This window comes from Pelobates fuscus, chromosome 5 (assembly GCF_036172605.1).
Source record: "Pelobates fuscus isolate aPelFus1 chromosome 5, aPelFus1.pri, whole genome shotgun sequence".
Lineage (NCBI taxonomy): Eukaryota > Metazoa > Chordata > Amphibia > Anura > Pelobatidae > Pelobates > Pelobates fuscus.
The window spans coordinates 242,993,330-243,020,912 of record NC_086321.1 but is presented as its reverse complement, the minus strand read 5'-3'; the positions used below and the strand labels follow the sequence as shown (position 1 = coordinate 243,020,912).

The following is a 27,583-nucleotide window of genomic DNA, read 5'->3' as shown; positions in this document are numbered from 1 at the left end:
AGAGCAGGGAATCCCCACGACGGCTCGCACTTACGCCTGGTTGGAAGTGTGAGCCGTCGCAAAACAGGAAGGTCGCTAAATGAGGACCACCTGTATTTCACAGCGAAACGCTGCACATACAGAGTCTCGACACCATAACCACCTCAAACCCTGCAAAATGAAAACACTGAAGATAAAAAAACATTTTGAATTTCTTGTCATGTTGTAACTTATTTTGAATATTTACTAAGGTCAAAACGCATGAAATAATGATTGCTAATTTGCCTGAGAATTTTGGCTTTATCAAAGCCCATCAGAGACAATAAAAATGGTGATTGCAGGTCTGACATACTGTTTGCGTAGAAATGTTGTCAATGTTTTAAAATAGTTTTGTTATGAACATCTTTCTCCCAACCAAGCCATGAACTTCATATTACCTCCACCCTACCAGAAAACATTTATTTTGATTATTGTGTCTCTGATGGCAATATATCTAAAATGATATGAATAGTTTTAACATTGTTCAGGAGACACCAATAAACAAGAAAATAAAACAAAATAACAAATAAAAAAATGAAACATTAATTATTATTGTTCTTGTGGAAATAATTGTTGATTTCTAGACACATAAATAATTGTCCTTCACACATCAACTGCTAAACCAGTAAGCTATTCGAAGTACAGTCATACAAAGACCCTGAAGTAGCACATCTTTTTTGACTTTTTTTTTTTTTTTTTTACATGTAAAGAGTACTTTTGCACAATGGATACATGAAAACATATAATCACACACAATCCCACCAACACAGCATGACGAAAATCATTTTCCACAAGTCACTGGGTCTAGTCAGTCATTGCATTGGTTAATTTAAAATGGGTGGGACTTGAGCCCAACCACACACTGCTTGCAATAGTACTATGCATACAATCAGCTCATTTGGACATGAAAGTAGACAGCATTTTAACTTATGGGGGCTAAGAGTTGCTTACTCTTAGTGTCCTCTTTTTGTATTTATTTCAAAATTACTGATATATTTCAAAATTACAACTAATATCATATACATGCCAGATTATGGAAAAGCAGTTCAGAAAAAAAATATTAACATAGCAATATTTCAAAATAGCACATTTTGCCACAATCAATACACTTATACTTGCAATAAACACATTCTGTAGTCACCTGTCAAATTATTTTAGCTTCCCAGTGCCAGAAATCTAGGCAGAGCCTACCCTGCCGCCAACCAAAGGGTTAAACATCTGGATCAAGAACATTACTTGGTCTTTTTATTAATGTATCTCTACCGTACAGAAAAAAAAAGAATCAATTTCATGTCACTATTTTTCCGACACACAGACAAGTTGCTTAAGATGTTGTGTGGCCAGGTTTACATTACATGGATCTTTTAACAATCTAAGGGAACGTGCACTCCAAGCATGTTAACCCCGATCACTACAAAAAGCACACCCATCCATCTCACATAGTTCAGCTGTCCACACACAGAACAAGTGCATCACTTCCCACATCATCCTTCTTCCACAGATTTTTTTTTTTTTTTGTTAATTTTCCCGTTGCCGTTGTGTGTGGACAAGAGTGAATATTATATATTTTTCTGACATTTAAATTGCAGGATTCCACACACAGGTTTGCAAAGTAAAACTACAGGTGGCACACTCTAAAAAAAAAAGACAGTCTGCATACAAATGGTTTAAAATCACAATGTAAAACTCACTAGATGCCAGCCAGCTACCCTCCTCCCATGCAATACGCCTTGCATTATTTCATTAATTCCTTTCGCCTCTGTCTCTTCTATGGCACTGTATCTTGTTCCTTTACATAAAAAAAAAATAAAAAAAAAAAAGCCGAATGGGAGGGGGGAAAGTGGGGGGGGGGGGGGGAGAGAAAGAGGAACAGTTTTTGGGTTTCTTTTTGCAATCACTCCAAATCAACACAGCTGTAAACCGAGAAGATCTCAGAAGAATCCTTGTCATCATCAGCACCACTACACAGCATAGTAAGAAGGAGAGAAAAAAAAAATATTGAAATCCCTTACCAATCATTGATCTCTTCCTGTCCAGGATTACTGTGATCATGTTGCAACGTGCATAGCAGTTAGTGACTGCATGTCTGTCTCTAAAAGCCTCACATCTGAAGAGGAAGACACAAACATTCCCTTTGCTGCTCATTTAACCTTGCACAGACAAGCATCCTTTCATGAAAACAGCTAAGAGCAGTTTAGGTTTCCTGTTCCTTATGAGGTCCACTGTGTGCTGCTGCAAGGCCAAGTCATTGATGAGAAACAGTGATGGATCGTCCTGTATATCCTGGTATAGTAACCTAATAAACTCGGGAGGTAAAGGACACTGCTGATGATGATGCCAGGCAACATGATTGTTCATAGTAACAATAGTTTCCCTGCAGGACCGGTGAAACAATTCAGGTGGTCCTCCTGTTTGTTTGCTGGATTTGGGCACTACCTCATTCTTTTAATTAACCCCCTGAGATCCAGCTGGGGAGCTGCTCTGATTACAAAGTAATGGGTCCATCAGGCACAATTAGATTCCAAGCGAAACACTATAGTTTGCATGAAAACTCTTGCAGTAAACAATTCCTGTTCCTCTTCATTCCGGGGGAGAGGGGTGGAGAAAAGGGGGGCACAGTCTTAATTAACCCTTAGAGGACCGGTCTATTAGCGTTAACCTGATCGTCTCTGCTCCTTTCACTGACCGTGTTCCATAACATTTTACTGAATGGATGTAGGAAGCTGACAGCAGTGTTTTGCTGTAGACACGAATTAATTAAATCTCCGTCTATAGGGCTGTCCCCTTTTCTACTTCTCTCCTACATGGGAACATGTAATGTTCATGTACTGACATCATCATCATGTAGATCTGCTATAAAACTCTCTCTCTCTCTCTCTCTCTCTCTCTCTCTCTCTCTCTCTCTCTCTCTCTCTCTCTCTCTCTCTCTCTCCCTATTAGGAATTACCTATGTATACATAAAATAAATGGCTACTAACATAACAATTGTGTGTATGTATGTGTTATTGTGCTGTATGAAATGTATTTCTGCTTTTACATGCACATATAGGGTCTTCTGCACAGAGACATACTGGGTGACACACACAGTATTAGGGGATAAAGAGTGTGCATGTTATAACAGCTACAATTGAGGCTGTGTTACATTGAAATGATATGCAATAGCCACATTAGCAGCTAGATACTCAGGCATGGACAACAGCACAATACAAGGTGTTTAGTTTGCACCTAATGTTTGGAGATGAAACCAGGGCAGAAAACAGTAAGATGAGAGGAAGGCATTTTACATCATTGTAAAGGCAAAAAAGAAAAACCAAAAAGGGCACTAAATAAAATAAAATAAATATATATTTTTTGTATTTATTTTACAGAATACGTTGCATTGTTGTCTCAGGTTGTATAATATTCCTACTATTTACCTATTTGGTGTTTGGTTATATACAGCCTTTATCTATTTATTTCATTTTATTTAGTACTCTTTTTGGTTTTTCTTTTTTGCCTTTACTAATCTCAAGTGTCTTGATAGGGAACACTTTTCCTTAAAGGGTCTGTTTGTATTTTGGGAGCATATAGTGAACCATTCTTGTGTAATTTTACATCATTGTACTCTGGGTATGACAATAATGTTTGGGGTGTAGATTATTATTATCTCCATTTATATATCGCCAACAGATTCCATAGCGCTTTACAATATTATGAGAGGGGATTTAACTATAAATAGGACAATTACAAGAAAACTTAAAGGAACGATAGATTGAAGAGGGTCCTGCTCAAACGAGCTTACAGTCTATAGGAGGTGGGGTATAAAACACATTAGGACAGGAAATATCAATCAAATAAGGAGTGAAGCAGAGCTGGAGGAGAAAGTAGAGTGCTGCCCTTTAGGAGAGAGCAAGATACAGGTGTGTAAGTTAGAGGTTACTCTGGGAGGCCATAAGCTTTCCTAAAGAGATGGGTTTTAAGGCACTTCTTAAATGATTGAAGACTAGGGGAGAGTCTGATGGCAGTAGGCAGGCTATTCCATAGGAAGGGAACTGCCTGCGAGAAGTCCTGCAAGCGTGAGTTGGACGTACGGGTGCGAGCAGCGGACAGGAGAAGGTCACGGGCAGAGTGGATATGTATGGGTTAGCACTTTTAATTGACTACTATAGGATACAGGAAGCCAATGTAAGGACTGACAGAAGGGTGAGGTGTTAGAAGACCGACTAGAGAGGAAAATCAGTCTGGCGGCGGCATTCATTACAGACTGTAGAGGGGCAATATGGCTTTTGGTAAGACCAATCAGGAGAGGGTTACAATAATCCATGCAAGAAATTACTAGAGCATGGACAAGCTCCTTGGTAGAATCTTTCGTAAGAAAGGGCGGATGCGGGCTATGTTTTTAAGGTGGAATGTACAGGATTTGGCAAAATACTGGATGTGAGGCTCAAAGGTGAGGCCTGATTCAAGTATGATGCCAAGACAGTGTGCTTGCAAGGATGGACTTATGTGGATACCACTAACTTGAAGGGAGAGCGAGAGAGGAGGATCAGTATTAGGAGGAGGAAAGACAAAGAGTTCAGTTTTAGAGAGATTGAGTTTCAGAAAGCGTGAGGACATCCAGTCAGAGATAGAAGAAAGGCAAGCAGTGACATGTTGCAGGATGGCAGGGGAGAGGTCCTGGTAGGAGAGATATATCTGGGTGTCATCAGCGTGCAGGTCGTAGTGGAACGCAAAAGAGGCAATAAGTTTGCCAAGAGAGGCAGTATAAAGAGAAAATAGAAGGGGACTAAGGACAGATCTAGTTTTAAAATAGTAGTAATCATAATAATAATAATAATTATAATAATAATTATTATTACTATTATTACATATCCTTAATCAATCAGAATCATATCAAATGAATTGAGATGTTTTAAGATTAAGAACACAGTACAATTTAGAGATGTACAAAATGTCCAACTATTCTGGTTATAAAAAAATCTCTCTTTTTTATCACAATGAAAAATACTTAAAATGAAGATGTTATTCATTCACTAGCAATAACAATAAGCCAATATAACAAATTATATTCTAAATTGTGTTCAGAATTTCATAGTCAAGGCTTAGGTTAGAACAAAACACAAGTATAGACAATGACATTGGAATATTTGGGAAGATTAATAATGGTGTTCTTAAAGTAAAAAGTCGTGCAAAGTTGAACGCTCATCATGGAAATTATTATAATGTTATTGATGTTGCCACTGGTTTTCCTGGTAATTGCTATGATGATTAACATGTAATTGATGATTTACATGTAATCTTGTCAAAATGTCCAGGTGGCACAGTTGTTTGTGCAAAAGGCTGTTCTGAAGGGCTTTGATGGATGCAGGTTCTCTTTTGATCTATTATTTTTTTCTTACTGTAAATTATCACAAAGAAGAGCTTAAAGGACTATTCACTAAGTGGAAACTTGGCAGAAATTAAGTAATTGCAAAGTAAGTTTCAAATTAAAGGCCAGAATAGCCAAACTGAAAACAGAATTGAATGGAAGAGTATGTTTAATTCAGCTATTATGGCCTAAGTTTTTAAATTCACTTTGAATTCACTTTGCCGTTTTACATTTCTTAATTTGCTGTATTAGGTAAGCATTAGAACCACTGCAATGAATGCTGGGATAACTCGTTTATAGAACTTCTGACCTACCAAATTGATTGGACTCACATGAAATTTATTTCTGCATTCGATAATCAACAGCTGAGGAAATAGGCGGAAGGAAAGAGGACAGCCCTATATTGTGCCAAATCAAATGCAATTACCCACAAGCCAAGGAGATGGTATTCACAGACACTTTTACATCCTAACCATTGCATGAGCTGTAGTAGTTATGGTGACCTTTTAAGGTTTTTTCACAACTATCTTTGTTTGATATCAAATTTTCAGATTGGGTAGGGAATAAGGAAAGCATTATCTTTCTAAACATTTTTAGTCACATACAGTGCACCGTGGCCAGAGTTTTGTATTGATCACACACGGACTTAGAAGTTTCTGCATTTAAAGGCAGGAGAATTCTAAAATTGCAATACACTTGGGTCACCAGAATCCCTTAGGTTATTTTCAGAAGATATTCAGTATGATAAAAGCGAAGTCCCCTAACTTACCGATGGTTAAGTTTCTGATTCAGTTTGTTAAAAAGCGGCTTGAGGACTTATCTATGTTTTGCATTGACTTTACTACGATACATATGCTTATCAGTATAAAACCAGCGCAATTCCAGAACAAAATAATCATTCAGAGCAATCAGCATAAACATGACATTGTTTACATGGTTATTGCTGCAATTTTTACTTTGCCCTATAATTGTCTCTATACATAGAGCTTTATACATTCAGAAGAAATTGGAAACATGCACTGCGGTGCAATTTTGAGAGGTTTATTTCAAAGCAGGTGTTAACTTTCATGTAATCCACCTTCTGATTCAATGCACAACATATGTAACACCAAACCTAATTGAAGATGGTTTACATTTTCTAGTTGTGAACAAGAGTGATATTTACCCATTTTATGAGAAGCGGAATTAGCTTAAATTAGCTTAATGCTTCCTGAGCAAGCAAAATGGAGTTTCCAAACATAATGGATTAATCATTAAAATCACTGGCCCTTACTTAATATACTGTGAAGGCACATGCCCTATGCTTTGGCATATTTAAATTCCATTCAACTATTGACTAGAAGACAACACAGGAAGATTCACAGTAAAAACACAAAAGCAATAATCTGCATTTATAAGCCTCATTGTTTTCTTTTCCACGTTGTTTTTAAAACAAATCATGATTTACAAGTGTTTGCCATGCCATACAGCATTGGGAAACTAAATATCCCTTTTTATGCAAAGGCTTGGTGACAGTATTTTATATAAATATAATATTCCACACATCTCTGTTGAAGAGTAAAAAAAAAAGCAAAAAAAACAACAACAACCAAAAGCGATAATAAATATCATAAACAATTTCTAAAGTAATTGATGGATGCCAACCCCACTAGGTGATGAAATATATCTATAACATAATATATAATGAATAACTATGTAATCCTTTTTTTGTAAAGGATAGATTCCACTGGTGCTTGTGAAATCTTCATTCTTCAAGTCTCAGTGGATGACCTTCTAGATGACCCATGTTATTATTTTTATAAACAATTCTTGACATGGTACAAGTGAAGTCTTCCTCATTTAAACAATGGATGACATTTTTTGTACAGTCCTGTTATTGAACAGGTCACAAGAAACAATCAAGTTTTCCTTGTAGGAAACTCTTTTCCCAGTGTAAACAATTTCATAAGCTTTTCTTTTTAACTATTTTTCTTGTGCAATTTTTGATGTTATCTTTATAACCTATAATGGAAACAGCTGATCTATTTAACATATATCATTTAAATTCTATTTGCTTCTTTTTATGACCTGACAGTGCTTTTGTAAACCAAATTGGTTTTAATTTGATTGTTTTACTCTTTATTTTTCTAACATTATTTTAAAGACATTCTACTTATGACTGGTAGTTTTTTTTTTCTCCTAAAATTAATATAGTTTAATTTTGATAATAGTATAACTTTTTTTCACACAAGAAGTGCCCAAAACTGCACAATGTTAAAGTGTGTTTTACTACTTACTAATGTATATTTTTTTTCAATGAGGAAAAATTATTTTGTTTACTTGCCAATATTTTATTTGCCCTTACTGCCACATACACACAGTTTCCAAGTTTATTTTCTATGTTTATCGCCAAATCTTATTTCTTTAGCAATATCCCTATTTTAATGCAATTTAAAGTGTAGCTTATTATTGCATTTATGTTTGTACTAGCTATATTTAATTTCATTTGCTATTTTTCCAGTAGTCCCAAACTTGTCAAAATCCCCTTCCAGGGGCAAAACACCCTGTTATGAATGAATTATTCTCTCTTATTCTCTCTTTATATAAAAATAAATAAAACATATAGCGTACTCTTTATTTTCTTTCAATGAGTAAATATAACTACTTTCTACTCTCTCAGGTTTATTTACTAAATAGAAAATTAACAGGAACTCAAACAGGGTTATTAACTAAAGTGATAATAATTGGAAATCCAAACTGAATTTCAAATTTAGGTACAAAGTAGGAGAACTAAAAGCACCGCTGAATTGGGGAACCCTTTTAGCCTTAAATTTTGAATTCTCAGTAATTCTCACTTTAAGGAATAACCCTGAAGAAAGTAGATTTAAACCCTGTGTAATTTTTTAAGCCAAAAACACCAAATAATAAAAACCCAGCAGGTTTCCATTTTGGATATTTCAGCATAGAATTTGAAATTCACTTTATCGAATAACCTTTGCATATCTTCATTCTAAATTTCAGTCCAAGAACATTTTTTTTCCTAAAGTTTTAAATTGTTTTACTGTAATGTTTCATGGTGCACCACATCATTGTTAAATAAAGTAAAGTAAAGTAAAAGTCATGTAAATCTACCAAAAAGCAAAGTGTACCACAAAAATATAAACTGTAAATCTGTGATCTATATTTCTACTCGTGTAATGGAACGAAGTTATGTCACTTTGAAGCGATATGTCCTTAATAACCCACTTTCACTCCTACCATGTATACTGTCTTTTAATAGCTCTTGTAGCAATTATCCCACCAGAGATGTCAAGCTAACAGGTCTCTTAATTTCAAGCTGTGATTTTGATCCCTTTCGAAATATTGGCAGCACATCTTCTTTATGCCAATCTTTTGTCACTGTGCAATAAAAAGATTTTCTTTGAAGCTTAATGGTCTGGACATTACTAGAATAAGCTTTCTAAGTAACACCGAACATGTAACATATGGCTCTAGGCAGGTATAGATTAACATAGAGGTTAATAGAGCTGAAGCTCCAGGCCACCCATGCCATGGAATAGGCCCATTAATTAAAAAAAAAAAAAGTAATATTTTGTTTAGTACTGTTTAGTATGGTCTCTCTCTAACAGTGTGGCATGTCCCCTTAATCCTATGCTCACTACATCTACCTTTTTCTCTGACCCAGGCTGCATACCAGGAGCTTCTGATAGCTAGTAAGAAGGAAAGGAGAGGAGTGAACAACTGAGTGGTGGGGAACATCAGGGAATGGTCCTCAGAAGTGTAGAGCAAGAGCATCATTAGATGTGTTCATGCCAAGCTTAGGATGCTGAGAAAATGCTGTCTGTGTAGTCAGCCCTTAGTTTGCCAGCCTGTATGATTGGCAAGCAGCCTGGCATGCATTCGTGCTGACCTCCCAATTCCTTGGGCAGACCAGACCCTTTTCTAAGCAGGTCCAAGTCCACTCCTTTGGGCAATGCCAGTGATGTATTTTGCACTTAATTTTCCTGCTTCGCAGGATGCCAATGTTGGGGGACATGGGTTTTATTGAGAAATGAAAATGAGAGATTAGCATATGGTTTGTGTTTTTTTATAAATGCATCCTGTGAGTTTCCCTCCAGCACCACCTCCAAAAGATACATACAGACACTTGGGAGATATGATGGTTTAGTGTTTTCTGTTGATAAGATTCTCTAATTAGGCCCATCGTAATTGTCAGGACCAGACCCAATGGGCTACTAATTCTGCCCTGGCCTTAGCGCCAGTTGCATACCTACCATGGTCGCAGGGGTCACAGCTGCAACTGGGCCCCTCACTTTAGGGGGCCCGGCCACAGCCATGACACCTGCGACCGTGGGCCGCCTGGATACCTCACGGGTGTCTGACAGGAGGGGAGAGCTGTGCTGCCCCCTCCTGGCTGTGTGTAGCGTGGGCGAGCGATCTGTCAGGAAGTACTCACTAAGAGACCGGGATGCAGCCCCACATGTTCCTCCTGTCATAGGGGGGCCTAAGAGGTGGCTTGCTGGCCACCTAATGGACCCCCCAGCAGGCATCTGTGTTCCCAGCAGAGGCGGCGAGGGAGCTGTGTTCTCCCTGCTCTCCCTCTCACGCCGTTTGCTTATGCTGGGAACTGGAATATGACGTAATATTCCATCTCCCGGCATCAGTAGACAGCCCGCGTGGCGCGAGGGAGCAGAGTAGGGAGAACACAGCTCCCTCACCGCCTCTGCCGGGAAAACAGCCACCCACCTCACTGAAGCCCCACTGGACCCCAGGGACAGATCCACGCCAGCTCTCCAGGTAGGGAGGATGGGTGGACATTTTTCTATTTAAAAAAATATGAATAATTTGTTTGTGTCTGAGTGTGTGTGTGTGTGTGTGTGAGTGCATGTGTCTGAATGTGTGTCTGTGAGAGTGTGTGTCTGAGTGGGTGTTTCTGTGAATGTGTGTGTGTGTGTGAGTGTCTGTGAGTGTATGTGTCTGTGAGTGTATGTGTATGTTTCTGTGTGTGTGTATCTGAATGTGTGTGTGTTTGATTGTGTGTGTCTGAGTATGTGTGTGTGTCTGTGAGCATGTGTGTGTCTGTGAGTGTGTGTCTTTGCGTGTATGTGTGTATATGAGTGTACGTGTGTGTCTGTTAGTGCATGTGTGTGTCTATGTGTGTGTCTCTACATGTCTGTGTGTGTGTGTGTATGTATGTGTGTCTGAATGTATGGACCTCTGTGTGTATGTGTGTGTCTACATGTATGTGTGCCTGTATGTGTTTGTCATGTGTGTGTCTATGTGTATGTCTGCATGTGTGTGGGTGTGGGGGGCATTTGTGGGGGGTGGGGATGTATGGGGGGACCCCAGGGCAATTTTTGCACCGGGCCCCGTGGTTTCTAGTTACTCCTCTGCTTAGCGCTTTATCTACCTAAATTTTATGGAATTCCTTCAGCTCTTTGCTATCAGCCAATGTATATCTTAAGACTTTTGCAAGTTTGCAGCCATCCAGTCTTTTGTGGTATACACAGATAAAAATATACAGATAAAAACAGATATTAATAATTACTATATTGGAATTTCTGTTCTAAATAATCCAATAATAATCCAAATCAATGCATTGATTTAGTTTGGGGTTTTATCTTTGTCTGCTTTGTTATCAGTTTTTAAGTTCATAATTTGGTCTACCTAATTGCCCCATTGCAATTTTTGATGGTATCTTTGTAATTTATAAGAGAAACAACTGATCTATCCAACATCATTTAAATTGTATATGCTTCTTCTTATGTCCTGGCAGTGCTTTGTTAAACCAAATTGGATTAATTTGTTTCACTCTTTATTTTTCTAACATCATTGAAATATATTTTACTTATGATTGGTGTTTTTTTTTTATTTGAGAAAGATGTATATAACTTTTTAGTTATATTTGATGGCATCTTACAGTTACTGTAGATCTATTGGCTCTTTTAAACTATAAGTCAGGGCTTCCCAAACTTTTATGGGCTGAGACCCACTTTTGAAAACTGTAATTTTTCGAGACCCACTTGCTTTTAATGCATATATTTTAAAAATGAACACCATGGCAATCCCCTTTAGAGGCATACAATTGGCACACCATAGCAATCAGTTTTAGAGGCATACAGTTGGAACACCATGGCAATCATCTTTAAAAACATGCAATTGGCACACCATGGCAATCAGCTTTAGATGCATACAATTGGCAGACCATGGCAATCAGTTTTAGAGGCATAAAATTGGCACATCATAGCAACTTTAGGCGCATAAAATTGGAACTCCATGGCAATCAGTTTTAGAAGCATAAAATTGGCACACCATGGCAATCAGCTTCAAATGCATAAACTTGGCACATCATGGCAATCAGCTTCAGATGCATAAACTTGGCACATCATGGCAATCAGCTTTAGAGGCATACAATTGGCGCACCACGGCAAACAGTCTTAGCTGCATATAATTGGCATGCCATGGCAAACAGTCTTAGATGCATAAAATTGGCACACGATGGCAATACATTTTAAAAGCATAAAATTGGCACACGATGGCAAACAGTCTTAGATAGTTATGTTGCGAACATAACATTTTCCGTTCGCGAACGGCGAACGCGAACTTCCTCAAATGTTCGCGAACGGGCGAACCGGGCGAGCCGCCATAGACTTCAATAGGCAGGCGAATTTTAAAACCCACAGGGACTCTTTCTGGCCACAATAGTGATGGAAAAGTTGTTTCAAGGGGACTAACACCTGGACTGTGGCATGCCGGAGGGGGATCCATGGCAAAACTCCCATGGAAAATTACATAGTTGATGCAGAGTCTGGTTTTAATCCATAAAGGGCATAAATCACCTAACATTCCTAAATTGTTTGGAATAACGTGCTTTAAAACATCAGGTATGATGTTGTATCGATCAGGTAGTGTAAGGGTTACGCCCGCTTCACAGTGACAGACCAAACTCCCCGTTTAACGCACCGCAAACAACCGCAAACAGTCCATTTGCACAACCGCAAACTCCCCATTTGCACAAGGTTGGATACCAAGCTAGCCATGTCCCGTTCCTTGTCCTCACTGATGTCATTGAAGGTCTCTTCCTCCACCCAGCCACGTACAACACCAAGGGTCCCCGAAAAGTGACAACAAGCCCCCTGTATTTTTTTTTTTAAATGTACACTACTATTGCACCAGATATGAGTTGCACTGGTGTGACACTGTACCCTGGCAGGCCCTGAAACGCACACGTGTGAAGGAAACTGACTGCTATTATATTACAGTCAAAAATGTTTTTTTTTTTTTGTTTTTTTTTAAATGCAAGCTATTGTGACACCAGATATGAGTGGTGGCACTGGGCAAGTGGGCACAGTATACGTTGTGAGCCTGACACACGCTGGCAGGAAGGCAACTGCAATTAGATTACACAGAAAAAAAAAGCAGACTGATGTACTAGCCCTAAAAAGGGCTTTTTGGGGTGCTGTCCTTACAGCAGAGATCAGATGAGCCCTTCAGGACTGTAGTGGACACTGAATACACTAGCCTAGCTATCGATTTCCCTATTATATCAGCAGCAACTACACTGTCCCTCTTCTCACTAAGAATGCAGCTTCCGGGGGGCGGGGCCTAGCTGTCATGGAGGAAAGACACACTTCGTGTGAGCTCCCTCAATATCTCACTTTAAGCAGCTATCAACAAGCGAATTTCACCCCAGAAGGGGATGACCCAGCAATGTTGCTCCTATCTGACCGACCCGACATGCTTAATAGCGGTCAGCAACTCGACAGAGTCTTACTTACCTCCGCGTGACAAGTGTGGCCTGGTGCTCACCGGGCGGGAGAGGCAGCCGATCTCCCGATCCTGGGATGCCCAGGAGCAGCTACTTCTCGGCATGAGCTCCATTACCCCCCCTCGGACCGGTGGGGGTTATCCCGGTCCACCCCTGAGGGCTGTCTGGAGCTAATGGATGCACAGAGCACAGCCGCCCAGGCTGACATACTCATCAGCGACTCTCCCAATATGGCGGCAGCCGCGTGTCCTCCTGGAACCAGCAAAGCATGGCAGTATATTGAGTCTAAGCTGGACAGACTCTTTAATCAATTTTGGAAGCAAATAACAAGCAGGAAGCCCCAACAAGCTCCACCACAGCCCCAACAAGCTCCACCACAGCTAAGCGAAGCAGTCCCCATTAAAATCCACCAACGCAAAAGGCATCGAAGACGGGACCGGAGGCACAAACAGAAATGCAGAGCCTGCCCCACGTCAAGCACTCGCCTCCACCTTAAGCGACCACAATCCCGCACCGGACATGAAGCACCACAGGGACAGATCCGACCACCCGACAAAACAAGCTTCCACCACCTCAAGCCGCGAACCCGGCACTCAGCCAGAGACTTGCCTTTGTTGTTCCAGGTATCAGGGACTCCCAGGGTCTGCACCTGGCACCCAGAAGGGATCGGATGAGCACAAGCAGTAAACAGCAGCCTGCCAAGCATGTCCCGCTATAGCCGATCCTCCACACCATGCCTTTGATCACATGAACTGCTCTCTGCACATTAACTAATCGTAAAGTAGCAAGCATTTAAACATGTCACCTCCTAAAGAGTTTATTGTCGTAGTTCCTTACATGCCTTTACCTTAACCATTCATGTATTATGTTATTCACTAGTCTCATCTCATGGGGCGATTCACACTTGATTTATAACTAGTGGTGGAGCTGAGGATATAAATACACAGTTGATAACATGCAAGCTACACCCTAAACATGACAGCTATCTTTCACACCAATGTACTGCTATATACTCATACCCTCAGTGCAACTAGCCATGATATACGCACGTTCAGCCTAGCATGCTCAAATATAACACACTTCTGTCTAAAAAAAAAAAAAAGAATGCAGCTTCAGAATTCATCTAAATTGTATGCTGTCTAGGAGGAGGGAGGGTCTGGGAGGGTGGGTCTGCTGCTGATTGGCTGGAACGTGTCTGCTGACTGTGAGGTACAGGGTCAAAGTTTACTCAATGATGATGAATAGGGGGCGAACCGAACATCGCATATGTTCGCCGTCCGTGGCGAACGCGAACAAGCTATGTTCGACAGGAACTATTCGCCAGCGAACCGTTCGGGACATCACTAGTCTTAGAAAATAAATTTGGCACATGTCAGCTTTAGATGCATACAATTGTCACACCATGGCAATCAGCTTTAGATGCATACACTTTGCACATGATGGCACTCAGCTTTAGAGGCATACAATTGCAACACCAGGGCAATCGGCTTTAGATGCATACAATTGGCACACCAGGGCAATCTGTTTTAGATGCATAAAATTGGCATATCATAGCAGTTTTAGAGGCATAATTTGGCATATCATGGCAGTTTTAGAAACATAATTCTAGCATGGGGAGGACAGTGTGGGGGCAGGGTGAGAAAGGGTTACAGTGGGTGGGCAGGTTGAAAAAGGGTTACAATGTGGGGGCATGGGGAGAAAGGGCTACAGTGGGAGGGCAGGGGGACAAAGGGTTACTATGGAGGGGCAGGGTGAGAAAGGGTGTCAGTGTGGTGGACAGAGCGCAAAATGGATACAGTGAGGTGGACAGGGTGAGAAGGAGTCACAGTGTGGGGAGGAGGGCAGGGAGAGTAGGGGTTACAGTGTGGGGAGGGGGCAGTGAGAGAAGGAGTTACAGTGTGAGTGGCAGGGAGAGAAGGGGTAACAGTGGGAGGGGCAGGGAGAGAAGGGGTTACCGTGTGGGGGGCAGGAAGATGAGGGGCTACAGTGTGCAGGTGGGGCAGGGAGAAAAGGGGTTACAGTGTTGGGGAGAAGGGAGAGAAGGGGTTACAGTGTAGGGAGGGGGCAGGGTGAAAGCGTGGTGAGAGGGGGCATGGTGAGAAGAGGTTACAGTGTGGGGGGGGGCAGGAAGAGAAGTGGTTACAGTGGGGGAGGGGGCAGGGAGAGAAGGGGTTATAGTGTGGGGAGGGAGGCAGGGAGAGAAGAGGTTACAGTGTGTAAAAGGGGCAGGGAGAGAAGGGGTTACATTGTGGGGGGGCAGGGAGAGAAGGGATTACTGTGTGGTGGTGGAGCAGGGAGAAAAGGGGTTACAGTGTGGGAAGAAGGGCAGGAAGAGAAGGGGTTTATAGTGTTTGGAGGGGGGCAGGGAGAGAAGGGGTTACCGTGTGGGAGGAGGCAGGGAGAGAAGGGGTTACAGTGTGGGGAGGGGGGCAGGGAGAGAAGGGGTTACAGTGTGGGGGAGGGCAAGGAGAGAAGGGGTTTGTGGGGCAGGGAGAGAAGGGATTACAGTGTGGGGGGGTAGGGATAGAAGGGGTTACAGTGTGGAGGGGCAGGGAAAACAGGGGTTACTGTGTGGGGGGTTAGGGAGAGAAGGGGTACAGTGTGGGGGGCAGGACGAGAAGGGGTTACAGTGTGGGGGGCAGGGAGTGAAGGGGTTAAAGTCTTGGGAGGGGGCAGGGAGAGGAGGGGTTACAGTGTGGGGAGAGGGGGCAGGGTGAGAAGGGGTTACAGTGTGGGGGGGCAGAGAGAGAAGGGGGTTACAGTGTGGGGGCAGGGAGAGGAGGAGTTACATTGTGTGGGGGCAGGGTGTAGGAGCAGACTGTAGAGTTAACCCACCGGACCTCCAGGGAGGACACTGGACCACTAGGGAAATATTTAATTCCTTAGTTGTCCAGTGTCCTCCCTGGAGGTCCGGTGGGTTAACTCTACGGTCTGCAGCTCCACCGGGTGCAGAGCTACAGACCGTGTGATAGAAGTCTTGTGAGCACCCAGAGTGTTGCCGTGGTAACACTCTGGGTGCTCGCAAGACTTCTATCACACGGTCTGCAGCTCTGCACCAGCGGCAGACTGATTGAAGGAACCCTGGCGGCACAGACCGATGGCCCGACTAATCAGTCTGACTTAGGTCCTCGGTGACCCTAGGGGCTTGGGTCAATGCGACCCTCTGGGAATCACCCTGCTACCTACCAGTGGTTCGCAACCGAGACTTTGGGAAACCCTGTTATAAGTCTTCCACTCTATCACATGCCACAGATGCTTTATTGGGTAGAGATCCAGTAACTGTGGAGGCCATGGAAGTACCCCAAACTTATTGCTATGTTTGTGGAACTACATGAGACGATGTGTGTGTTTTGACATTTTGCATTACCCTCCTGGAAGTAGCCATTAGAAGATGGGTAGACTGTGATCATAAAGGAATTCACATGACCAGCACTTATGTATTGATGTACTCAAACCTTTAACATCAACATGGTTAAAATCAGGTCACATGTCATCCCTGTTCTGGTGTTTATTTTGAAAACAACTGAACCTCTTTATCATGCTTTATATATTTTTTTATGTATTGCGTTTCTGCCACATGACTCGCTGATTAGATATTTTCTTTAATAAGCAAGTGTACAGGGCAACTGATAAAGTGGTACTTTATGTATTTTAATATAAAGTATGAACATGTATTTTTTATTGCAGATGGACCGAATGGTTCTTATATATGAAAACATTGCAATTTGATTTTCTCCACTCATTTTTCTGCACATGCCAAAAGGATTGCAATCTCTAAATGTTCTAATCCCATTTTATTTATTGAAAGGATTAGAACATAAATGAAAAAAAAAAATCCATAACTACATACATTTTTAGGTATGCATGAAAGGCAAACTGCACATAGCTGTGTTAACTAATTTAATACACTGGTCTAGTGGCAGCTACTACACTTGAATCCACATTTATAATGATAATAATTTATATGAGCCTTCAAAGATTCTGAGAAAATTAGGATATATTTTCTAAACATCAATTTGTAAACTGAAAAGTGAATTTTACATTGAGCTAAAACAGCTAAACTGAAATAGTACTTGGTTGGAAATTTCAACAAATCGGCTAGACTGCAGCTTGCTAGAGCCGCGGCTAGACTGCGGCTAGACTACAGCCTAAACTGCAGCTTTCAATTTATTATAAGTAGCTGAATAAACCTCTAATGAGAAGAAGCAGGGGTAGGCAACCTGCAGGAGTGCCAATGTTGTGGACTATATCTCCCAAAATGCTCCTACAGTGATAATACTGGCAAAGCATTAAGGGAGATGTTGTCCACAACATCTGGAGTGCCAAATATTTCCTGCCCCTGAGATAAAGGTTGTTGTTGTTTGCTGCTGCTGAGTTTTAATATAATAATTGAGATCTGCGTCTTTAATGTGATAAAACTATATCACCTATCAAAGCCAAACAAATATATGCAGAAATATTCAGCTTTACAGACATAGCTTTGCAAATGTACACACATACAAAACACATAGGCAATCCTTTCAATCTTATCGGGAAATATAAAGCTATAAATCTGGAATAACCTACTGAAATACTCATGAAACACGTGGCTAAGGAGGGGTTTTGGCGCTACATTTGCTTTAAACATTCACTATTCAGTGATTAATATTTAATGACCTCATTTTTAATTCATATTTTCCAGAAATATAGGTCAGAGGTCTTTGAGTTCCCGACTTGCCAGATTCTCAGTGAATGTGCTCTCAGTATTATTGAATCCATAATTCTTGATCTGTAGCACATCCCATGTTGATGCCAATGTGTATAAACAGATTATTTGATGTCTGTTATTACTATTATGTAAGCAGAAGTCCAATACGTTTGCTGTTATATCAAATATTGATTAGAAGTCTTTGAACAGGATATGCAAGCTGTAAAATGTGCCTTTGTAAATACATTGCTTGATTTAATTTAAGCTGGTCGGATGCGCTTCATGTTCTAGGTGTTTTTGGCCAGAGTTATGGAATGTCTTCATCTTTTTTGCTAAAGGAGACATTCTTGAGAATATGAGTGATGTGACTGCTTACTGCACAGTTTTGTTTCCAAGTATGTTTTTTGGTAGGGGCAAAGAAAGCATTGAGCTGCAGTGTTTTTTTTTTTTGGTTTTTTTTTTGAGGGGCTGACTGCATTGTTCCTAACAGCTTTTCAATTTTGATGAAGAAAGAAAAGAAGGAAAAATAAAAAAAAGCACAAGGCTAGGATAAACAGTTTTGTGGAAGAAAATAGCCAGTTAATTGCAAAGCTCTCGGAATGGGAAGGCAGCAAGTTATCAAAGTGAAACTGCTAGAATCAGGAGACTATGCATTTATTTTCAAAGGACCTTTTTGCTTGCAAAATTGCACTGCTGTGGGATCGGAACCATCCCTGTATTCTCCTTACATCCCTGTATGCATCTGTGTAGTTCAGAGAAAAGGTGACGTAATCATATAGTCCCTCTGCGTGTAACATGGAGACTGACCAGAACACAAGCGTGGTAGAGATCGTTTTTGGAGCATTTAATTATATTTCACAATGTTGACATGTCAACCTAAAGATGCAGCCATTCATCATGATGGTATAATGTTGCCAAGTAGAAATGAATGCTACATCATTATACTCCAGTTTATTATGCTGAGGTTCATTATGTAGTAGGGTACACTTCTGTATTTGATAATGTAATTACAGAGTGCATACCAGGGTAATCCACATGGTAGGTTTAGGGGGATTTAGGATTACCATAGCTAAAAATAATGGTAGTTTCAGTCAACAGAATCCTGAAAGCCCATAAGACCGCAAGCATTGCAAGGGCACTTTGACATCCAAATACCAAAATAAATAATTACATAAATAAAAATTAATGTTTAATAAATATATCACCAATGAAAAAATGCATGAATTTAATTTTACTTTTTTATCCATTTGGATTATATCAAAAGACAGTTTGCAAAAGCTACATATCTTTTGCCTTCAGACTTTGCAAGCCCTCCCCTTCAAACCCCACCCAGACTTTCTGTAGCTGTCCAATTACAGACTTCCCAGTACAGCTCTATGAGCAATTATTTTGCATTGCTCTGGGCAATTGCCTGTCTAATGAATTTTGCTCCTCTGGCTAAAAAAACAAGAAACAGGGCTGGTTGTTTGATTGACAGCCAGGGGGTTGTAACAAGGTTAATTTATCAAAAAGGCAAATTTCTATTTAAATCTACACTTTTTTTGCAACATGAGAAAGAGCCACTCTTTACACATAAAGCATTTCAGCAATCCAGAGTTTCTCTTTAACTCCATATAACCCTAAATCTGTGTCCTCACCACAAACTTAAATCTCCTTAAATCTGAAGTATCTACCTAAACGCTGGTTATTAAGAAAACTTTCTGAGGAAACAGGAGTAGTAGTATTTGTTAGTGGTAGTTTTTTTTTGTTTTTTTTTTAAAAACATGTTTATTACAAATAGGAGTAGCAATCATTTACTTTGGAATTACACATAATTACAAATCAATAATAGCTAATATTGAAAATTATGAAAAATCACAAGTAGACTAAAAAAAGTCTATGACATTTTTGAAAAAAGAAAAAAAAAGTTATACAAAGAGAATACTAAAAAATTTAGTGTAAAAAGGTCGAAATGACCTACACAGGAAAAATGAAGATGATCATCTTATTTGAAATACTCAAAGGAGAAAAAGAAGATAGTTTTCAGTAAGGCGTTGTGTTGATTTTTTTGTGAAGATGATGTTGCTGTGAACATTTGATATAAATAGGGCATTAGAAATGGGGTAGGTAATAATAACTAATGCATGAAAATGTTCATGTAACACTAAAAAATATAAAAAGACAGTTTAAAAGGACAGGCTAAACACTAGAACCACTACAGCTTTTTTGACAAAAGGCAGTGTTTACATTTATCCCAAGGCCGCCTTTAGTGGCTGTCACTCAGACAGACCCTTCCTGATGTAGTGACGTTCGGTCTCATCACGCTTAACACGTGGACACTAAACGCTCCCCATAGAGATGCTTTGATCTAATACGTAGCTGTAAGGACATTCAGATTATTGTAGTATTGCGACTGCCACCTATGAGCAATAGCCCTAACATTAAAGTGCTCCTTTAATATTAGTCATCAAATTTACCCAATTTCATGAACGTAACACACGGGAGCTCATCAATTCTATGCAATGATAACTACATATGTGTCACATCCAACTATTCTGTAATTTTGACAATAATGCTATTTTATATATATATATATATATATATATAGAGAGAGAGAGAGAGAGAGAGAGATTGGGAGTGATTTAGAGAGAGAGAGAGAGAGATTATACATGGCAGCATATAGCATTGCCTATGTACTGGGTGAAAAATAAGCATTTAGAATCATGAAATATATATGTTCATTATTAACCTGACGAAAATATCTCTCATAATCTTGTCTTCGTCCTCTGTAACCCTAGACTACTCTTCTCCATAACCCTAAGTCCCCAAACTCAATTTATCCCTAACTTAAACTTATAATTTCACTCCATACCTACCCCTAACCCTAATCTTACTCCAACGTTAAACCTTACTAAAATATCCCATAATGCTAACCTTGTACTAACTTCCTACTTAACCTTATTTTTAACTTTCACTAATATAGCATTATTCTAGCAATGTTGCTATTACTGCAATAATATTTCAGCATTGCTTTAATGGTTTAAAATTAGAAATCTGGGCGGAGCCTGGCTACGGAGCTGAACAGTTGCAGCTCCTAAGATTTGAAGCAAATAACACCCTATTTGGGCCACAAAAACTAACCTCCACGACTACAAACATCGGGCAGAAGTTGGGTGCACCAGCATGGGTCGAAAGACCAAAATACAGAAACCCGACCAACCAAGACAAGGCTTAGACATCGGAGCCATGTGGAGATGGCCGATTACCCGGAGACATACTCTAAGCTCTCGGACGACTTCTTCCTGGGAGAAGACACACCCAACCTACATGTTATGAAGGTCACGGCACCAAAACCCCCGAGCCCCGATACAGCACCAGTGACTACTGCGGTGCTAAAAAAACTTTTGGCAGACCTCCAAACGACTATCCAGTTGGACATGGCGAACCTCCGCACAGATATACAAGGGCTGACAGGAAGGCTGGGCACCCTGGAGAACACCTTCGCCACAAGTACTACCCACATTAACTCCATACAACAGGAGATCCAGGGTCTGTGAAGCCGCAATTATGAATTCAACCGAAGATTCGCAGCTCTGAAAGACACGTGCCGGGTGACCAACCTGAAGGTACGGGGCATATCCGACGAAATACCTGCAGCTGAACTGCCGCACCTCGACCTCCTGACGGCACTGTTATCACCGCGGCAGGCCAAGGCCATAAGCTTATAAGGCATCTTTAGAGCCCCAAAGTCGGCCAGAGCCCCACCTGTGGCCCACCGAGTCCTCATCATCCGTTTTAAACATAGGAAAGATAAAGCAGCAACTCTGGCAGTGGTCAAAGACTGTACCCCATACACATTTGAAGTGATGTCACTCTTATCTTTTGCGGATCTATCAGGAGGCACTCAGGCCTGGAGGAGGTCCCTCAAACCGATTACCTTGCTACTCAGGCAGCAAGGCATACCATATAGATGTCGCCTCAACCGCTCCCTACTCGTCATGAAGGGTGAGGACACACACAAGATCTACAATTTGCAAGAAGCAAAGGGCATGCTACCTACACTGGGACTGCCTCAAGATGCTATGCAGCACGTGACACCTCCCGACACCGCAAGACCACTGCACAGATGGGACCCAGAGAGGGTGACAGCCCTTGTGCCGAGACAGCCTAGACAAGGCACCTATGCTGCAGCCACCACCTGAAAGTCTCACAACGCCCAATAACAGTGGTTTTCTGCTAATATTATGCTCTTATTATACTGCTGTTTTGCTATGTCCCCATTGCCTGATTTACTTTTCTTTGAGTTAAATGTTAACACATCATCAGTACACAGCAACAAAACTAGCTCCTATAACATGTAACAAATGACTTGTAACCAGTTCCAAACTCAACCCTCCCCCCCCCACATCTGCCCATGAATGATAGTGTGACAAAACATACAGCAAACAGGTAGACATATGGTTAACATCTATCTATGGTTAGCATCTATCTATGTAACCATCACAGTAGCCGAAGCAGCTACACAAGGGCCTAGCGAGGAAATGTGATGTAAATAGCCTAGCTTACCGACCCAGAGTATAGCTTTACAAACCTATAGTAATGCTTAACTTGTACCTCATGCACAACACACGTTGACTTCTCTATTAAGAGAACCACACACCTGACTCCGTGCATTCATAAAAAAAGAAACATTTTGTGCTGTTGTTTTATTGCCATAACTTTGTATTAACATGTGGATATATTCGGCGTGTTCCTGCTGTTGTGGCATGGCACATTTGTTTGTTATAATATGCGCAACAAAAATAAAGAATTATAACATGAGAAATCTTAATGTAGATGTTTAGTAAGTAGTGTATGTACAGATGCTTAAATTAGGAGAGAGTGGCCCTCAGTTATGGAAGTAACTGGTGCCTGGTGGAACCCAGGTAAGTTGCCAAACTCTTAGCAAACAGTTAGACTATTTAAATTGGGTGGCACCATAGTACTCGTGACATCATAACCAACTTGTGTGCGGTAGTGGTCATGGTGCTCAGTGTGTTTTTGAAGTATTATTACATTTAAAATGTGTACCCATCTGACATATTTTATCAGATCATTTAAAAAAAAAAACATAACCTTCTTTTCTTCAGCACTTTGGCAGATTGTTGCTTTATTTTTTGTTCTCCTTTTTGATCAAATAATTCCAAATCTTTATTCTAGTACTCAAAGGTAAAACATCTCACACATCTCATCATAAATGTGAGATGTCACATCGTTAACAATCCAATAAAGTCAGTGGTAAAATCAGTTTTACATGGTGAATGTCCACTTTTAGACTGTCAAGAAGTTATGAAATACTTCCAATGAGTTTCACTACTAAGCACCCAAGAAGCTTTAAGATGGAGATAATGTTTTAGTAAACACTGACATATCAAACAAAATATCAAATTGAGGAGATGATCACTGATAGTCAAGCCAATGTTGGGTTACAATTTACTATGTACTTGATTACAGATACGGCAACTATTTCCACGCAGTTCTTTGTGGCAAATCTAAGAATAGGAAGAGAAAGCAGGTCTATGTAAGGTCTATGCTACTTTTAACTGAAGGGTATCTACAAGCTCTAAAGATACGTATGAAGTATAATTCTATATACCATTGGTAAAGCATTCATTTAAAATAATCAGATCATTTTAGAAAATAAAATTAGATTATTTCTTCTGCAACATATTATCCATAAGCAGTTTTATTAGCCATGTAGCAGCAAAGGATTGTAGTCAAATGATCCTCTTTTCAAGAGTGGATTGGTATGAAAAAACTAATTTTGATTACACAAAGATTAGTATGAGAGCAGGCTGGATCAATGAAGAACCTTTAAATGAAATGCAGTGAGCAATAATATGCAATGTTAATAATCACATTAATCAAGATAATCATGCTCCAACCTTATTAAACTCCCATGCGAACTGAATACCCAAAGAATGTTTTTTTCATGAGTACCAATTGTAGAAAGGTTTATAATGGAATCTCAAATGTTTGTGGAGAAAAAGCTTTGCTATTTACAAGGTTTACAAAAGCTCAGAACTTGGAATTAATCCAGTTTAATTATGCATACATCATCACGCGCTTTTCACTGTTTACAAGGGTACAATACACTAGCTCCTAATCAAAGGCAGGTAAATGCCTAACTGAGAGTGTGACAATGCCATTTTATTTTTTAGTTTGATAAAAGTATGCAAGAAAAATACAAAAACAATGCAATAGAAAATAACTCTTTGTTTGGGAACATGAAGTGACTTTAATTTGGTGACACAACAAGAAAGACAGTAGACTTCCTACATTGACATGCCTGCCTTGTCTGTAACTAAATATTACATTTTCAATGTGTGGCTGCAACTGTAATCTTGTAACTGGCTTTGTTTGAAGGAGCTTCTGTTACTATTGCTAGATGCTCGAAATACAGAATTCTTAACATCTTAATAAAGAGACAAAACGATTTCAACATTCCAATCTAAGTTAAAAACGAACTGTCACTTATCAGGATTGTTTATATTTTGTTCACTTTTCCTTATGTTTTACATATATATATATATATATATATATATATATATATATATATATATATATATATATATATATATATATATATAAAACATAGAAAGTCACACCTATTCTGCAACTGTCCACCATATTAGTTTCCTGCCGGTCATTGTTCTAAGCTCCTTCCTTTGCACTTGGCAGTCAACATAGAGAAAGTGTTCAGAGAAAAAATAATTTTAAAATTTTTCCTTTATTCGCAATGTTTGTCATAGCTTTGCTGAGCTTAATTATGATGGCAATGCTAAACATATAATATGCATTAAAAAAAATTGGAGCACCTCGTGGAAAATAAAGCTTAACACAAGTTATATGGGATTTTCAAGGTTTTACTCAATGTTGTATTAGATCAGATAGAACTGAGGTTCCTGTTGTAGGCTAGTTGTCAATTTAATTGAGGTTTGATTGTGGAAATTATTACTCCTGTAACCAGCGATGTATCTTACATGAGGCAAACAAGGCAGTTGTCTTGGGTGGCATTTTGCAGGGGGTGGCAAAAAAAAACACCCCCAAATGCACAGGCGGATGCCTTGTTTACCTCGTGTCCTGGGGGGCTCAAGAGCTGGTCCGCTGGCCACTTTTTGAGCCCCCCGGAGGTGGGCGGCAGCTTCTATTGCAGTGGGCAGCGAGGGAGCATGCTCACCTGAGCTCTTTCTGCTCAGTTCCCTCGCGCGCCGCTTAGTGAAGCAGGGAGACGGAATATGACATCACTCCGGCTCCCGGCATCACTAAGCGGTGCGCTGAGCAGGAAGATTAGAGCTCCCTCGCCGCCTACTCTGCCTGTTCGCCCCCTGCCTGCCCGTGCAGCAGCCCCACTGTAATCAACTCCAGCTCTCCCAGGGAGGCTGGGTGGATTTAAATTAAAATTAAAAATAATAATAATTTGTGAGTGTTGGGGGAAATGTGTGTGTGTGTCTGTGAGTGAATGGGTGTCTGTGAGTGTGTGTGTATGTGTGTGTCTGTAAGTGTGTGTGTCTGTGAGTGAGTGTCTATCAGTGAGTGTGTCTGTCATTGAGTGTCTGTCAGTGAGTGTGTGAGTCATTCAGTGTGTGCGCCTGTCAGTGAGTGTCTTAGTAATAGTGTGTGTCTTTCAGATTGTGTCAAATCAGTTAGTGTTTTGTATGTCATTGTTTGTCAGTGTATATGAGAGTGTGTATCTGTCAGTGAGTGTGTGTTGGTTAAGTAGTATATGTGCCAATGACTATCTTTTAGTGAGTGTATGTCAGTGAATGCATCAGTAAGAAAGTGTCCGTCAGTCAAAGAGCGGCCTTGACAGGAAGGGGTGGGAAAAATTTAAATAAGGGGTGGTGGGGTGCCCGAACACCATCCTGCCTAGGACAGCAGAAACCCAAAATGCAGCACTGCTAGTACTGCTAGTCAAAATGACCGGTAGATGGAGATTTAAAACAGCCCTTAATAAAACTAATGTTTCTGAATGATTATATACAATTATTATCTGGGAAAACCAAAACTCAAATTACAGCCATTTTGTGCAGATGAATCTGAATAGACTAAAAAAATGAGAACAGGTCAGCTTGGCTCAGTTGTAGTATCATAGCCAATAAAGTTTAACCAAGGCATGATTGCTGCTAATTGAAAAAAAAAGGGTAAAGGTCAGCTTTACTGAATGCTAATAATGTCAGTAGTACACTGTATATGACATGCATTAAGGTTGGATGAGTAAAACTGCACAGTTAATTATGTAGTGGTAAAACCTCAACTCCCGGGCAAAGGTGTAATGTCAGGTTTATATAATATTTATGTATATGGTAAATAGCAATGACATGATTTTAGACTGTATTTTAAACCCCATTTTATCGCAGGGATGCATAATAAATGCAAATTGTATTATGTTAAATCTCTGACTAAACATATCCCTTTCTCTTCTTCTAATCACATCCTTCGGTTGCTGTAACAAAATCTAGCTCCAATATCCACAGTATCCCATGCTCCCCAGAAACAGTATTTTTTTTTATTTCACGTTACCTTGCTAATTGATCTAGAAACTGTCATACTCCTTCATTAATTATAATGTCTCATTACATTTTAGGAAAGGTCACTTTGTTGTCCATTGTAACATTCAAAGTTTACTTCCCAAAATGAATGAATTGAAAGCTTGCCGTTTGAATCCTTTCACTGCTAAAAATATACATGTATACACATGTTTAGCTTCAAGGTGCATTGCAATTCCATTGCAGTGCTTAATCAAATTATGATGGTGAATTACAATGTATTCATTAAATTAACCAAAACTAATTAATTAATACAGATTCTCCACTCTTCTCACTCTGATCCTTACCTGCAAAACTGGAAACATAGCTTTACTAAATAATGAATAATTATGTCATGATTCTAGTGCTCATACAGTTTACCTGCTAGTAGAAAGCTGTTAATTGAATTACAGCTCACAGAAATCCCTACATTTTTCTTAAAATGATATTCCACTGCCCAAATAAAATTAATTCATTAATTAATATAACTGTTTAGTAGCTATACCCTAAATGAAAATATGTATGTATTTAAATATGCATTTTTCATTGGTGGTACATCGAACAACCTTCTTGTCTGCTTCCTGTTCAATCCCTCTTCTTCTTCCCCAGGCTAAACTTTTTGTAGCTGTCCAATCAAAGATATTCCAGTTCAACTCAATGAGAAGTCTTTGTAAGGCAGATGCTCTGGGCAATTGCTGCCTCTTGAGTTTAGCTCCACTGAGCTACGCAAACCAGAAAGTAACAGGACTGGTTGTCAACATGATTAAAAACCAGGGGTTGTGTAACAAGGTTAATTTATAAAAGTGCTATTTTCTATGGAAAATATCCCTTTTTGTAAAATCACAAAAATGAAGATGCACTTCTCACACATAAAGTACTTCAGCAAGATAAAGTGCTTTAGGTGTGTAGAGTGGTGCTTTAAATCAATGTTTTATTGAACAACAGTGCTATAGATAATTAAGTGGGTTTCACTCGTTTCCTGTTTTGAAGAGAGCTTCAGATGCTGCAAAATCTGGGAATTGGCGATAAACACAGAATTTTAAACTTAAGCAAAACATTGCATAGCACCTATAACTTACATTAAATTTTTTTGATGTGATGCTCCATTTTCTTTAAGGAACATGACCGGTGTATCGTATGGGCATTCAGAACCTTGGACAAACCCCCCGCATACCTTTCCCAATAAGACACAGACACTATGGTATATGGGTAAAATTGTCCATAGCTTTATTAAATAG

General features: G+C 39.9%; 1 protein-coding gene across 7 annotated transcripts in view; it reads right to left on the bottom strand.

Moving 5' to 3' along the window:
* Nucleotides 1–27,583, bottom strand: part of LINGO2 (leucine rich repeat and Ig domain containing 2) — a 585,167-nt gene that overhangs the window by 221,856 nt on the left and 335,728 nt on the right. For 2 of the 7 annotated variants that reach the window (XM_063455172.1, XM_063455174.1), the window contains exon 1: nucleotides 2,031–2,747. The exons of 3 other annotated variants lie outside the window; for them this stretch is intronic. The gene's annotated coding sequence lies outside the window, so the exon portion shown is untranslated. Of the gene's footprint in view, nucleotides 1–1,709; nucleotides 1,798–2,030; nucleotides 2,748–27,583 lie in introns of those variants that run through there. 2 more of the 7 variants (XM_063455173.1, XM_063455175.1) reach the window with 2 other exon arrangements.